Source organism: Pavona decussata, unplaced genomic scaffold (genome assembly GCF_977016875.1).
Source record: "Pavona decussata unplaced genomic scaffold, jaPavDecu1.1 SCAFFOLD_170, whole genome shotgun sequence".
NCBI lineage: Eukaryota > Metazoa > Cnidaria > Anthozoa > Scleractinia > Agariciidae > Pavona > Pavona decussata.
In genome coordinates, this window is record NW_028145581.1 from 85,925 (window position 1) to 101,176 (window position 15,252).

At 38.9% G+C, this 15,252-nt stretch overlaps 1 long non-coding RNA gene across 1 annotated transcript; it reads left to right on the forward strand.

Annotated features, from left to right (window-relative positions):
• The first annotated feature begins 8,563 nt into the window (after window positions 1-8,563).
• On the forward strand, window positions 8,564-15,043 carry LOC146463970 (uncharacterized). Its single transcript, XR_014856752.1, has 2 exons — window positions 8,564-8,641; window positions 14,762-15,043. It is a non-coding gene; the product is annotated as an uncharacterized LOC146463970 (long non-coding RNA).
• The last annotated feature ends 209 nt before the right edge of the window (window positions 15,044-15,252 follow it).

The window sequence follows — 15,252 nt, forward strand, 5'->3', positions numbered from 1 at the left end:
AGTATTTTTGCGCGGTTTAAGCCTATATGGGAAACTCAAGCAGTTTAAGGCCTGGGTCAAGGGCTTTTAAGAGGAAAAACGGTTTATTTTAGATAACTTTAACAAATTCAATGGCACTGAACTGAAATTTGGAAGATAAAAAGATCTCATCATTCTGAAAATTTCTGAGCATAATAAGTAGTGCTATAGATCACGTGACATGTCACGTGATCATTTTTGTGAAAAAAGCAACGATTTGATAGGTAGGCGACGGTTTTAAGAGATAACATCAAACAAAAACGCGTTTCTAATAAAGATTAAATATCTCCATCGCTTCACGTTTGGAATGATCGTCCATTGCTCTCCAGAAAAAAATTATCAGGGCAAAGGTCATTTTTTAGTCCACAATTCAACCTTTGATCGTTAATTTCTCCAATTTAAAAACTTAAGGACAGTCATTCCAAACGTAGAAAGTTAAATATTTAAAATCTGCTTCGGAAACACTAATTCAGTTATCTTTATAAAGAAAATTCGCCGTCATTTCGCCGATTTACGAAATTCTCATTTTTTGGTCACGTGATGTGTCACGTGATCAAAATTATACGTTAAGGCAAAAGAAAACATTAAGTTTAATATTCAGGGAAAATTTCATCCTGTTCTAGGCAGACAAACCGAAGATATAGGGGATCATTCATAATTTCTGAACACCCTTCAAACCCAGGCCTTAAACTGCTTGAGAAAGCAGATATAAATTAGCAAGGACTATTGGCATCCAAAAAGAAAATCGGGGATAACCACGAATTTTTTAGAGATAATTAGGCAAAGATAATTCTAAAAAGCGATAAAATACAAAGCAATGTATGGATTTATTGTCTCTGAGAAATGCATGGTCCCCCTCCCCCCCCCCCCCCCCACCCCATTTTTTTTATGATTACCAAGAGCGCTTTCTAAGTTCTCCTTTGCCAGCATAGTTTTAAACCGCGCAAAAGTATCCCTGTATCAGTAGGCACCATAGGAAACCCAAGTATCTCCTGATGCGCTGAACGTATGCGCAGTAACAAAGGTAGGCACCGTCTATAAAATTGGATCTTTGGATAATTCCATTTCAGAGCTTTGAATGGCTTAGCGGTCATGCCGTGTATGACTCAGACATACAGACAGTAAGAGCTCAAAGTAAATGAGATCCGTTTGCCGCACCCTGCCGTTAAAGACGCGCAAACACTAGCTTTGTTTGCCATGGCTAGATTTGATTTTGCAAAAGGGATCAAAATACGATTTATTAATGACCCCTATATCTCAAGCATATAAGAAATGTTTTGTACAGACTGAATTTTTAAGAGTAAATGTCTGTAAAAACCAAAGAAATCCCGGACACAGCTCAAAATTCGAATTCGCTCATACTTTGTAGATTGATAGGCCCTAGTACCACACTTATGAAATGGTCATCCATTTAACCAAATGACCACTCGTTTACGAGAAACGAATTTTAAATGATCAACGGCATTAAATAATGTCAATATTCATTAAGCTACCGAATCAAGCAATCGTAACTTTTGAATCTCTTACACGCAAATCCTATTCATTAAACGCTTTTTTAGTTCTCTGACTTGTAACAAAGCCAGGCAACTCTTCTTATAAATATTTTACGATATTTTTTTTTTTTTTTTTTTTTTTTTTTTTTTTTTTTTTAAGGAATGCTAACGGCTTCTCTTAAAGGCTTTGTTAGGGCCTCCAACAAAGTAGCCTTAACTACCTGTGGTACCCAAAGAATCTCACCGAAAATCCTTCTGGGGGTACAATTTATGATAGTTTTCAGTTTCTACCGCTTCAATTTCTTGGGATCTTTTGTACGTTAAGAAAAAAACATTTCTAAACTGAGCATATTTTCACTATCCGCCATTTTGAAATGAACAACAAACACACTTGAATTGTTTATAAAACTTACATTGTTTTATTAAAATAAGCCGCTTGAAACATCTATTTGTACCAAGTATCAACTGCGGTAAATCCCTTTTATGTTCTTTTTTGTGAATTGAAATAATAACCTGAAGTGTAGCAAGTTAACATAACGAAATCCTGTCTGGCAATGGTTTTGCATAATTTCTACATTTTTGCCGTGACTCACCGGATGTGTCGAAAACGAAGACCCAAAAACGAAGACCGAAGACCCTGTGGTCTAAAACAAAGACCCACTGATCTAAAACAAAGACCCACTGGTCTAAAACGAAGACCCTGTGGTCTAAAACGAAGACCCTGTGGTCTAAAACGAAGACCCTGTGGTCTAAAACGAAGACCCACTGGTCTAAAACGAAGACCCACTGGTCTAAAACGAAGACCCTGTGGTCTAAAACGAAGACCCACTGGTCCAAAACGAAGACCCACTGGTCTAAAACGAAGACCCTGTGGTCTATTTTTGCATAAATTAAAATGTCATCTGAGAGCGCGACAAACTTGACAGTTACTTAATATCTCAGTCGCACGTGTCAAATTGTGTAACGCAATTACATTCCAACAGTATAGAAATATACTTTTAAGTGACGCTTTTAGTATATTTTGTCGTCACTAATATTCTACTTTTCAAATATGAGTAAATTACAACGAGGTGAGCGTCCTTATCATATAAAGGCGCAAAGGTCAACTGTGCGTGACTCGCAAATTTATTCACCACGTGCTACAAGAATTTGATTTTCCCGGGAAAATTACCGGGAAAATTACATTATCGCTCTCTAATGCATGTCTGCGTTGAGAATGGCGTTTTTTCGGAATTTCAAGCTTCCCCAGTTCTTAAAAAAGCAACAATCCTCTGCGGAAAGTATCGCAAACATAAAAGTGTTCGATTGCAACGCTTTGCAAGTTAAAAAGCGACTTGGTCAAGGTGCTTTTGGCGACGTGTGCACGACAGACTATGGAACAGAAGAAAATGTCAAGACAGTGGTTGTCAAGACCAGTTGTTTAGACCAGTGGGTCTTAGTTTTAGACCACAGGGTCTTCGTTTTAGACCAGTGGGTCTTCGTTTTAGACCTGTGGGTCTTCGTTTTAGACCACAGGGTCTTCGGTCTTCGGTCTTCGTTTTTGGGTCTTCGTTTTCGACACATCCGTGACTCACCTCATTCCTGTCACTGACCTTCAACAAACTTGATTTCTTTACCGTTATTTTCTTAGTTCTTGGTTTAATCTTACGTTCCCTACTATACAAGCCAAGCTACAAACCATTGTGAATCTTTCACCGCGAGCTCTGCCGTTCCAACCAGAAATTTGTGCAGTATTTTCGTCTATTTCGAATACAGTTTTACAGAAATTCACGTGATCAACAGGGAACGTCAGTTTGTGTTACTTTGCGTCACGCTCACGCAACTTCCAATACCCCTTCCTTGGCAAAACTCGCTTACGCGAACCTTGAGACTGGAAAAGGTCAAAACTGGCAAACATATTTTAGAACTTAAGCTAAGCGACAAAAGATAATAAACTTCTTGTCGCTATTTGTCTAGGAAGACGTGAATTAACTCAACGGGAACTCCAACCAACAAACCGGCAAATGTGTGGCTTACTGCAGTACACATTTATTTTACGAACTTAAAAAAAAAGATTAAATAAAAGTCAAGGCTTTTCAAAGCACTTTCAGGCTAAGGTTGACTAAAAATAGAAAATGAAGGAATGTTTTTAAGTTGACTGTGATCAGCTTGTACCATATAACTGGGTTTTCATATACATTCTGCAAAAATAACTGACATTTTAACATTCCTTTTGTTGCATTCACTAGCCTCGTTCAAGGTAAAATATTCTTTTGATTTTTAAACTCAATAACAAAGCTAGTGAGGCTAATTTGAATGCAAACAAAATGATATTAAAATGTCAGCCATTTTTGCATAGGGTCTATGCCCCCACCCTCCCACCCATTTTCTTTAAAATGAAACTCACGGTCGCGCGCAATGTTCAAGACAGTTACCGTTTCGCAGGACTTTCGCGCGCGGGGCAAACTCACGCACAGCGTCGTCTATTTGTCGCTCAAAAATTGAGAATGAAAAAGAACAAGAATTTATTTTAGCCCAGATTCCAGCGGAGGTAGAGAGTCTGGCCCTTCGATCTTCGTCCTTAACCTATTACAAACACTTTCATTATATCCAATTCTGATCAAACGAGGACTGCATGAAGTGCACCAACCACACATAAACTAAACACCTTAGGGGTTCGTCAAAATAAACAATTCTATGTGAAAACGTATTCTGGCAGACTTGTCTTCACTAACACTCCTTTGTTAATGCCAAATTTTGGCAACTTTAGCTTATGTTGCACTGTCCAATTGCAGCTTACAATGTGAGATTTGGAAAGGTTATAATAATAATAATAATAATAATAATAATAATAATAATAATAATAATAATAATAATAATAATAATAATAATAATAATAATAATAACTTTGGCAGGTGTCATTTACGTGCACATGAGCTTTCCCCAACAAGCTGGGTAAGCAGATCAATGAACGGTAAGTTCCATCCACATTTAATCCCAGATTCTCACAAAGCTCCCTCAACATTTTAACTGGAAAATTTGATAACTTCTTCTCGCGCGCCAAGCTGCATGACTTTATCGATCAACGCCAACCTAATCTCGACATTCCCGAACCGAATGAGATCAGGGTACGAGATTACCGCCAACCAATACCCAAACGTTCACGGTGCAAGGGGCATATGGTCATTTCCTGGATGTTCGGCGGTGTTTGAAAACAGGCACTTCTTGCTAGTATGAGCTCGACTTCCGTCTCACAGCCACTAAATTTCAACAGTTTTTTGTGACCTGATACACTCTTGTGAGAGGTAGGATCCCACACGACGGAATCCCACTTTTTGAATCACATCCACATTCACCACCGACTAAAAGAGAGAAAGAGCAAAACATTTTCCTTCTTCTGACCAAACTTATCAGCTTTCGGTTAACGGCCGCATTTCGGAAACATGAAAGAAAAGAGTCGGCTCCGAAAGGTTGTTCATTTCAGTAAATATTCTAATAAGTTTTATTAAACTGAGAACCGGGTTTGCGAGATAACTGTCTTTCCTTCGAATTTGATGTAATGACGGCATTTATCCTTTCATGATATTTGTTTTTATTCCATTTCGAGTTTCGTTTCGACTGATTTGATTTCTTCACTTTGCAAGAGACTCTTTAACCGAGGCACGTATTCAAACAATACTTGACATTGCTACGGTTTCACGATTGCCGCGGGCCACAGCACACCGTTTTGGACAATACAGGTACATAATCATAGACATTATGGAGTTCAATACACTTTGGACTTATTCTGCCGTCTTGAGGTAAATTGAAGGGGTAAAGTAATGACGGAAGGCCATGTTACTTTTACTGTGAGAAACGGCCCTTCGACAAGGGTAATTTGATACAAACAGGTAAGCTTATTTCAATCCATTTCTTTGTCGGATATGTGAAACTCTGTAGTAGTCCCGAAGCACTTTATTTTTGGATATTTGAACCACCAAAAAAGAGAAAGTTGGACTGACGCTTTCGAAAAAAAAAAAAAAAAAAAAAAAAAAAAACTCAAATACATGCTAAGTCAGTGTCTGGTTTTCCAGGAAACCCATTCCAACAGGGGCAGCACTAAAAGCAGGAATCCGAAATCCGAAATCCGAAATCCGAAATACAGAATCCAGAATCCGGTTCCAGAGGAAGCCTCAAGATTCAACAATTAGATTGTACAAAATTGTACAAAGATTCTCTCCAGAAAACCTTAACATAGTTTCAAAATGAAGATATAGACTATCAAATTTCTTTTCTTTATTGTACGCTCGATCGTTTTTAAACGTTTTAATAGTGAGACCAATCATTTTTCATTTGCGGGAAATAATGACTTAATTAGATTTTTTTTCTCTGGTGCAACGAATCGAAAAATATAACATTTGCGTTGACAATATTTTCAGACAGTTTTTGTACAATCTAATTGATGAATCTTGAGGATTCCTCTGGATCCGGAGTCCAGTTTTCTGTTCCGGATTCCGGATATCGGATTCCGGATTCCCGATTTTAGTGTTGCCCCTTAGTTTTCAAAATGGCGTCCGTTGGCAAATTTGTCATATTAGCAAACTTCAACAAAGTCCTATCACACAACTAACCGACATCCCAAAAAAATGCCAGCATAACTTTTGACATCTATCCTTTATTTGTATCTGTAGTATACTTTGAGGTCCTCGTTTGGGGTACCGACATGATTTTTAGGGAGTTATTTTAAGGTACCTCAAAACTATTTGAAAAGACTATCGAAGGTGGCTTCAAGAAAAAACCCATGACGGTTGTTTAGGAAAAAAAATAACTGCTTTTCTTATCACTGCTGAATTTTCTAGAAACCAAACAATAAAGTTCCAGCAAAGGAAGATTTACAGGGTATTTTTAACGAACACTAGAACGCCATGAATATTGTCAAATTTCGATCCAAATTAGCCTCAAAACCAACGCAAACATTTTTATTAAATTGCTCTTAAGGAAACGAATTTTAAAACGATTTAAACCCGTTTTGTTTAGTTTGGGTCAAAGGCCTATCTACAGAAAAAGTATGAGCGAAATCGAATTTTGAGCTGTGTCCGCGATTTGACGATTATATTTGATGCTTAGGGACATTTACTCTTAATTAAACTGGCCTTCCTTTTATCTGACTAATTCATTTAAGGAAATTAAGCCACGAGAATAGAGCGAAAGCTATTTCCACCTCTGATGCAGGTGAAGACAATTTAAGCCGCGCACACAAAACAACTCTGTTGCTTAATGTGTTTCCTGTGAAAATTTCAGCCGACATTTAGCCCCTTAAAGGGTAATGCTACTTATTTTAGTGTCACTTTGAATGCCCAAAAACCATTTGTATGGTGGTGAACGCTCAAATAATGTTTCAGCTTTGTTAACAATAACACCACTAGCTAGTGTGCAGAAAACTATAAACATGTAGATAGCTTGGATGAATTGCAAGTTGAAAAAATTGGCCAATTTTTTCAAGTTCCTTCTGAGTATAGGCCTTATCACGGTTTTCGACGCCATTTTGACCAGTAGGCAAACAGGCTCCAAATAACAGTGTTTGTATGGAAATCCCATGTCAAATAATTTTCATAAAACATCGCTTCTAAAAAATTCATGAATTGGAAACTTTTGGCACTAGGAAAGGGATTTTAAGTAAAAATTTGGAAGGATGTAACTGTTCCAGAAAGCGTCCAATTCATGAATTTTTCAGAAGCGATGTTTTATGAAAATTATTTGACATCGGATTTCCATACAACCACTGTTATTTCGAGCCTAATTGCCTACTCGTCAAAATGGCATCGAAAACCGTGATAAGGCCTATTTTGGAGAAATTGCTAAGAACTGATTATAGTTTATTCCTCCTTCTGTAAGAGAAATAACGCGGGATGCCCGTAGGGCAGACATTATCAAGTTTTCGGTCGAGTATCTCTTTTATTTTTTTTCGTCGTAGTCACAAATCTACACATTAATTTATTCATTAAACTCTGCTCTCTCCCAGAAGGGTTCTATTGTTCTGATTGTCTTCAACAAAAACGGCTCAAACAAAATCTATCGGCGCGTATATCACGAGGGAGAAGATCCCCTCATCCCTACCTGTGTTACGTCTAATCATCGTTTATTTTTTCATTAAACCTGGATTAAATTCTGCTCTCTCCTTGTGGCGGCCATATTGTTTACAAGGTTTAGACTCAACTATGCCGTTTTCAAAAAGAAAATTAACCCTTTTGAAGCGGTAAACCGAAAGAATAACTTCTAAAAAACACTCGACAGTTAAAACGGTGAAAATTGGATAGTTCCTGGCGAAGGAATCATGTTTTGTTTGACAGTTGTAGAACCACAATGCAAGGAGGAAAGGTCGTTGATAAGCTAAAGTACGCATCACATCAATTTGTCGAATTGATGCTTAAACGGAACTGGAAATCCACTTCACAAAAAGATTAAAGGTTTGATTGTCAACTGTTACTAAAAGTTTTCATTTAGGAAAGCTTTTGGGCAGTTTTTTGTTCTGTAGTTTGGTGAAACAGGAACAATTTGTAATCTTACACCTTTATTGAAATTACATAACCAGAATAGAAAAAGTGAGTAGGGCCATGTGTATAGTCGCAATTTCCGGTATTACAATAAGTAGCGTAACACAAGGGAAAACGGAAATCACGCTATCTTTGTGACTCCAACTATTCCATCAGCTAGTTTTATTGGATAGTTTTAAAAATCTGCGAAGCATACAATTTTTAAATTATTTCTTTACTTTTTCATGCTTTTCGTTTCACGCACATGATTTAACGAGTTTTTATCACTTCTAGATGTAGCGTGGGTAAATAAAGTATTGTATTGTATGGAAATATATGAGTCCACATTAAGCATCCCGCGAAAATGCCATTAGGGGCATCTTGTTTAATGTTAAAAAAAGATACGATAGGCGAAGCAACGCAAAGCTTTCTATTGGTAGTTTTGCGTGGTTGCCAATCAACAAACAAGCGTTCAACCTATCAATCAGCCGGTTATTTTCTTGTTTTAATTTACGTTAACCTTTTTCTGTAGTTTTTGTACAAACCATGTTTCGGCGCGACACTTTGATGTACACATACAGCCTCCCCGGAATGCCAGACGTCTGTCTAGCTGTGTCGAAGAGAAAGTTAGTTCTGGAGGTAGGTTTAAACCTCTGAAGTGTTATGAAGTTTTCCCTCCTTCGAACTGAATTTCCATGATCTGAACATAAGAAGAGCTAGGTTGCTTTTGAACTGAAAATATGTCATTAGCAACTTTTAGATAGAGGTTTACACAAGGTCTTAGCTTAACAAATTAGCCATAGCTAGTATTCTTATAATAATAATAATAATAATAATAATAATAATAATAATAATAATAATAATAATAATTTTTTTGCCACTCATATAATTTTACATAGATCACTTGAATCTACAAGTTATCTAGTAGCTGGAAGATCTCTGCAAGCTCGTTAGAGCTTTTCTAAGGAGGCCTCCCTTTTATATGCTCAAACTTTACAATCGTTTGCTGATCATGGTGGCGTAATTACATTAAATTGTAGCAAGATTTCTATGAAATATTTCTAACGATTAAACAGATCATACTTTTCGTTTTGTCGTTCACGTAGAGTCATATTGCTTCTGAACAAATAGTTTTACTTTTTTGTTTTTATAAAATTGTATATTGACTTTATTGCCTTTAATGTTGTTTGCAAACTATTCCATATTTCTGCTCCTCTATATTTAACTGAAAATTTACCATAGTTTGTTCTTCTGTAGAACTTCTAAAAAGCTTCGATGACCGCGTTGCAGATCCGTTAAACTAGACAAGCACTCGCTAAAAAAAATCATTACTGATGCGGGGACAAAATTCGGCAAAAACAGACAACAAAATAGACAAAACAAAGGCCAATATTATGACCTAAGCATAATGTGATTTTATCTAAAGGCCCGTCATAGCATTTAGGTGTGCCGTTGCATGGGGCAAGGAGCGTTGTCAATCATAAAACGTAAGCCAATCAAATGGGGTCAGATCTAATAACAACGAGGTTATAGGCAACATCAGTTTATCTCGTGGTCCTTCTCGTCTTCATTCTCATCGTGTTAACATCCGAACACAGATTTTCGGTACTGTAGAAGAATTAATTTTCCCGCCCCCTTCCCATGCTCCGGCCTTTCTTTTTAGGCTTTTAATGCCTTTTAATACGTACTTGGGTCTTTGCCGAGTCCCGTTTCAGTAGAGACACGCCGGTTTCGTGATAAAAAGAATAATAAATAGAACACCATGCATGGGAAGAAGGACGACAACAACAACAACAACAGAAACAACATCAACTTTATTGAATAAATAATAAAATTACATACAAGGACTTGAGAACCCGCAGGTAGCTATCAAGCTATTCGAGGAGGGCTTAAGGAAAGGGGAAAAAAAAGGAACACACAAATTATAAATAAACAAAAAAAAAAAACATCGATCCTAAGACTCCTAGATTTCGAAGAAGTTGGAATAAGGGTCAGTGGTAACCAGGTAGTCAAGGCCGTTGAGCTCAAACATGCAGGTCAGCCGAGATGCTTTGCCAAGGTCTTAACGGTATTTCATAGCACACTAAGTGCTCCTTCGGCTGGTCTGGTTGGTAGCTGTTACAGATACTGCACTTTGAGATAAACTCGGCGATTTGCTTGCTCATGACAGGCCAGAAGAAATTGTCTCGAGATCTTCTAAGACATCCCTAAATGCCCAGGTGACAAGCATAAACCTTGTCAATAGCGCAATCCCACAAGGTAAGTGGAGCCACAATTCGTTCACCCTTGAAAACAACTCCGTTCTGTAGTGACAACTCTTCTCTAAAAGGGAAATAGTTCTGCAACTTGGGGGACACATTTGTCTTGCTATATGGCCAGCCTTGTTTAATCATAGTGGCTAATGCACTCTGATCAGCGTCCAGTTCAGTTTCACACTTGATGTCACATAGGGTCGTTTGTCGAATGGGCACAAACTCAGCCATGTTCACAAACGCAGTCTCGATCTCTGTTGGTGATCTTTCATCAGCAACACCCCACACATCTTCCTTGGTATCTTCCTCTTGCTTTACCAGTGGAACTGATACGCCCGGCTACGGGGATCTGCCATTCGCATCTCAATGCCCTTTTTGTAAGTGACTTCGGGGTCAAATTTCTGAAGACGCAGCAACATCCTCTGCAGACGCTTTGGGGCACTCAGCAAACTTTCTCTCATAATAGATTCCAGAGGTTTGTGATCAGTATCACCTCGCAAAAATAGTTTGCACAGTTTTTAATGCAATTAATAATGAATATGCACCAAAAAGCATAAAAGAACTGATCGGTCTTAGAAATAATAAATACAATCTAAGAGGAAGTGACATTTTAAAGCGACCAAAGGCCAGCACTACAACTTATGGCCTTAAATCGTGGAGGTTTACGGCACCAAAACTCTGAAACTCATTACCTGACTCAAGCAGAACAGTGACTACTTACAAGGCTTTTAAAAACAGTATCAGAACACTAGATTTGGCAGGTCTACTATGATCGAGTGAGCTTAACACACAATACGAATTATTGTAGTTTTTTTATATCCATTTATTTCTCTATTGTAAATTTCTGTTTTACGTATAATCATTAATTTGTATTAGAAATTACCTAGTATGCCATTTGATGTGTTAGTTATTTTAATCTTTTAGTGTGAAATACCTATAAACTAGCTGGTGAGCCTAGCTTGCTGGTCTCACAAAAGCTAACCGTATTTTCACAATAAACTGCTATCTATTCTATCTAATCTAATCTAAAAATCAACGACTACCATTCTACCACAGACGTAGCTCCCAAACCACTCAACACTAAAGACAATTGACAGCAACTTTTTCTCTATCTGAGCATAATTAGTATCACTGGAGTTAGGGCCCTGGATGCGTACGCTACAGGGTGCCCATCCTGTAAAAGACATGCTCCAAGAACGCTCATGGAGGCATCAGATTGCAGTGCTGTCTTCTTTTGTGGATCAAAGAACTTGCGTACTGGAACTTTCGTTAGAACCTGTTTTACATCCTCCAGGCACTTTCCATGGACTTCTTCCTCCCAAAGAAACTCATTATCTTTCTTTACAAGATCTCGAAGTGGCTTTGCCACATCTGCCAGGTTTGGTGCAAACTTCTGTACATAGTTCACCATTCCTAGGATTCTCTGGACACCATGCTTGTCACTGGGGGTTGGCTTTTCGATGGTGATCTTAAGTTTGTCTGGATCCACTCCAAGACCCTCTGATGATATCACATGACCCATGTAGGTCACTGGCACTGGTTGAACACCCCCTTCAGGTGACGATCATGATCTCTGAAAGCTTCTTCACCTGTGTCTCCTGATCCAAACACCAGTATGTCATCAGCAATGGCCTTCTGGCCGGGTAGACCCTCAAGAGCGACATCAATTCTCCTCTGAAACCCCTCTGGAGCAGGAAAATAGTCCAAATGGCATTCGAAGCCACCGGTATCTACCCCATGGTGTTCCAAAGGTGGTCGCATAACTGCTTGGCTCATCTAGTTGTATGTGCCAGAACCCGTTTTTCGCATCAAGCACTGTAAACACACGGGCCTTGGATAGCAGCGGGTGCACATCATCTATTGTGGGCAAGGGGTAGTGATTCCTGTGTAAGGCCTCATTCAGTGGTTTGGGATCAATACACGGTCTAACTTTGCCATTTTTCTTTGTTGTGACCACTTATGCTGAGATCCACTCAGTAGGTGTATCAACCTTCTCGATCATTCCAATATTTGACTGTCTGTCCAACCCTTGCTTTAAATGCTTTTTAAGGGCAATTGGCACCCTCCGAGTAGGGAGCTGAATTGGATGGACATTCTTGTCAATTTTCAGGTGTAGTTGGCCTGCCAGTTTCCCTTTTCCAGAGAACACAGCTTTGTACTGCGAAATGCAGTCTTCTTACTTGAGATTGACAGGGTCTACATCATTTGAATCCAGAGCAAGGATGTTTTTTTCATTAATAGTTAGCAATTGAGGGTGCTTGCTGGCCCTTCAACCAAGGATAGACTTGCATGGACTTACTCCACCAACAATGTGAAATTCAATACTGTACTTCTTATTTTTCTTTGAGTTTATCACCCGGAAGCGTTTCTTGCCCAGCGGTTTAACTTTAGACTGGTTGTACATGACCAGAGTCACAGATTTTTATTTCTAAGTCGTTTAGGCAGTCTATTCCACAGAGTCTCTCCACTGTCTTATCCGACATGAGGTCTACAGTTGAGCCGCTGTCAAGCTGGAACTTCTCTTCCCCACGGTGACAAGAAGGGTGGCAAAAATTTTGCTCGCGTGATTGCTGGAGGCTAGCGCATTGACTTGCTCGTTCACGTCAATCTGCTACATATTCGTCATCATCGGATTCAAAATCCATAGACAGCACCTTTTTCTTTGATTCTCAGCAACAGACTGCAAAGTGGTTTGAGAGACCGCTCTTCTTGAAAGTGGTTCCCCATGCTGGACAGTTCTTCTTGTCGAAGGGATGCTGCCTAGCGCAAAATTTGCATGTCATTCTTGACTTCCGTGATTCAGTGCGGGGCCTGTTTTCCGATACTCCAGACTTCTTTTTGCCTGCCGGTTCAACTTTTACCTCCTTTACAAGACGGACATCCTCCTGATTCATGGTCTTTAGTTGCCGTGCCGAGGTCTCTGAAGATCTACAGATGTCAATACATTTACCCAAGGTGAGTTTTCCTGCTTGTAGTAGTTTCTTTCGAGCTAAATTGTTTTAATGCCAACCACTATTCTATCACGGATTAGTGAGTCTGCTAGTGTCCCATAATTGCAGGTCTTGGCTAATTTACGTAGAGCAGTAACATAGGCATCTACAGACTCATTAGACTCTTGATCCCTACGGTTGAAGACATATCTTTCGTAGATTTCATTACATTCCCCAATGCAGTAGTTTACCATCTTCTCAAGTATCACATCTGGCTCTTTCGCTGGTCTTCGGACTCAAATTCCATTGAATCAATAACATCTAGTGCATCTGACCCGATGCAGGTGAGTAGGGTGGCTGTCCTTCGTTGCTTGTTCCTATCCGGATTTTCTGGGTCCTTAAGTTAAGCCGCTATTTCGTAGTTCGACCACGCTCGACTGAATCGTTGCCATTTAACAGGAAGATTGCCGCCACTTAAATCCAACTTTTCTGGAAGCGGTATATTCACTAGAACTGTAATCACAGTAGGATATGTAGTCGATGAATTCGGAGCTGAACCGCCACTGCTATCGCCAGTGTTGTCGCTCAGGGTTGCCGACATATTGGAGCGATTATATTGGAGAAAGTACTCACAATTGCCTTCGACGGAGGCTACGAGCTGTAGTGTACGACCAGTTTACTTCTGACACCATATAACGCGCGTTAAGTGAAGTCAACTACAGACGAGATTATGGAGAGAGTCCGCCGATTTAAAAAAAGATGTCAGCCATTGCAAGATTAGCAAGCACATGCGAGCACATCCGGGATGTAGGCATAACTTAACATACTACGCAAGTCCAAACTTGATGTGTCACGTGTGATACGCGTGACAATATCGTTACAGGTGTGACGTCACAAGAGTAAGTAGACTGTAGAGTTTCCCTTCGCAATTGCTTTAACCAAGTATTAGGTTAAAGAATATTATTTTTTCCCAAGCTATTCTGTAGTTTGCAAGAAGTAGGGAGCGAGAGAAAGCAGAAATGTGAACAAATAATCATGGCGTTTCCTTGATTTACAGCATGTTTACTCTGACGCAGGCAAAACTTGTTAATTAATTTATTTCCAATTTAACCTAAAAAAAAAAATAAAAATAAAAAAGAGTAACACACGTTATACTTATTTTAATAGACCATTTGAAATGTATTTAAATTCTAGCTTGGCTACGAGGCTTGGGGGAATAAAACAAAATAAATTTCATTGAGGTTCAGAGATGAATAATTAATTTCTTTTGTTTTATTCCTTAAACCTCGTAGCCAAGCTAGAATTCTAATCTACCGGAAATTGTCTATTCACGACCGGTTTTAAAATTTTAAAAAATGCGAAACTTTGGTTTACAGTTTTGAAGCAGTACAACGTTTTGCATCCAAGCTTAAACACAAATAAAATGCGAATCTCGTGGTGTCGAAAGTAGGGAGAAGCGGCGAAGGAGAAGAAGAAACGTTGTCCCTTTGAACGTTTGTCTTAGTGCTCAAGATGGACCCTCCATCAACTGCCTTTTGAATTAAAGTTATTGAGTACCTTCCTATTTTCATTTACAGCCATCATGCGATTCATCTAAGGAAAAGTTCCTCTTTACATCTCAGCGAGTCTACCTGTCCGAATACTTGTCAGCTAAGCCCGAGATGTATCACATATTAATATCACTGAGAAGGAACGCTACCGTAGTTAAAGGCAGCAAGACTGGAAAGATCTCCCTGGTTCGATACGATCAATACAATTGGAAAGACTACGGGGCCTGGGTTAAAGAAAGACCTTCCTGATCTACATGGAGGATTATCTTTGTTACGCCTAGTTCAACATGAAGGCCGGCTTAATTAACCTATTAACCACAAACGCGAAAAAAAAAATTCCCCAAATAAAATAAGAAAAATAGCGCGATAATTCAAAGTCTTAAAGTCATTTTGCCCTTTGGCTCTAAAAGTGCACTCTGAGCTCTTTGACTTTCGAACCCGATTCAGGGACTAATTTTTAAATTACGCGGTAACGTGTGATGCTAAATGAGATCAGCAACAACAACCAGTTTCTGATT